Genomic DNA, 1,250 nt, shown 5'->3' on the forward strand with positions numbered 1-1,250 from the left:
CATTTCGACCCGAAGAGCTGCTTGGTCGTCTTCCGAACTGCTGTGCTCAACAACCTGGTCAAGGACTTTAGGTAGAGGGATCCTCTTGCCCCTTTTGATCCTCTCCTCGATCGACGACTTTGAGTCTGCAAAGTGGTACACACAATAACATATAGGGCAAGTCTCCTCTGGTGTGCTGCTGTGAGGAACTGCATTGATATATATCACCTGCCAAAAGTAGTATTTGGGCTTTAAAACAGCCCGGCTCCCCTCCGTCTGGAGTCAACAAAGCATCATAGAGGTGACCCTTCTTGTAGTCATCCTCACTTCTCGGTTCAAAGTTTTAATTGCAGATGTACTGATGATAGTCTTAGGTCGTGCTGTTCCAGTAAAATATTGCACATATGCGAAATTCATCTCTGTAAGAAAAGAATACAATCGAATTTAATGTGAAGTAATCGCATTATGTTCAAACAATTCCAACCGTCACATCCGCATGTGGTGGAGAAAATGTGGCTGATCAGCGAGGTAATTTATTACACAAACAAAGCACCAAGGCAAGACGAGACTACACCAATTCCCGATTAATATTTTTATATTAATTATACGCCTTAATCAACCGTGACAGCGTGCGGTCTAGAGAAGCTCGTTCTAACGAACGCAGTTTTAGCGAAAACAGTTTCTTCGAGCTGCCTCGAAAGTCGAAACTCGGTTTCGAGAAGATGGCAACCCCCGGCATGCTGCTTCCGATGTTTCTCTGATTCATCAGCCTAGCTTGACGAGTACTCAGCGATGAACCCTTGTAGGTGCGTGCTCGAACTTGAGATTAACATTCCTTCGAGCGACAGCGAGCGCGCGTAGCATGGTTTGCTTGCAAGTGTAGGTTCCCGCCGTGCACACATCGCATTTCTCTAAACCACACTTCGATTAAACGTACTCTTTTCGCTTTATATATAAATATGAAAGAAGAAGAAGAAGAAGAAGAAGAAGAAGACGAAAAAGAAGTGAGAAAAAAAAAAAAACGCGTGCAACGCAGTTTCGTTTCGCCGATCCAACCATGCGCCGGCGCAAACTGCTGCCTGAATCGCAGTTTCGTTTCGCCGATCCAACCATGCGCCGGCGCAAACTGCTGTTGAACTATATTTTACTGCAATAAAATCTTACCCTTTCTTCCTGTAGGAATAGATGTCCTGCGGTCTTTTCAGCAACTGAAAGCTCATGCGCAGCAGGTGATGCAACCAAAACTAGCAGCTCAACTGGCTCAACCGGCT

The 1,250-nt window shown here is 45.3% G+C and overlaps 1 long non-coding RNA gene across 1 annotated transcript; it reads right to left on the reverse strand.

Annotated features, from left to right (window-relative positions):
* LOC120836760 lies at positions 1-749 on the reverse strand. Its single transcript, XR_005714731.1, has 2 exons — positions 208-749; positions 1-125 (listed from the first exon to the last, which is right to left on the reverse strand). It is a non-coding gene; the product is annotated as an uncharacterized LOC120836760 (long non-coding RNA).
* Between the last annotated feature and the right edge of the window lie 501 nt (positions 750-1,250).

Source organism: Ixodes scapularis, unplaced genomic scaffold (assembly GCF_016920785.2).
Source record: "Ixodes scapularis isolate PalLabHiFi unplaced genomic scaffold, ASM1692078v2 PGA_scaffold12__126_contigs__length_90152505, whole genome shotgun sequence".
Taxonomy (NCBI): Eukaryota; Metazoa; Arthropoda; class Arachnida; order Ixodida; family Ixodidae; genus Ixodes; species Ixodes scapularis.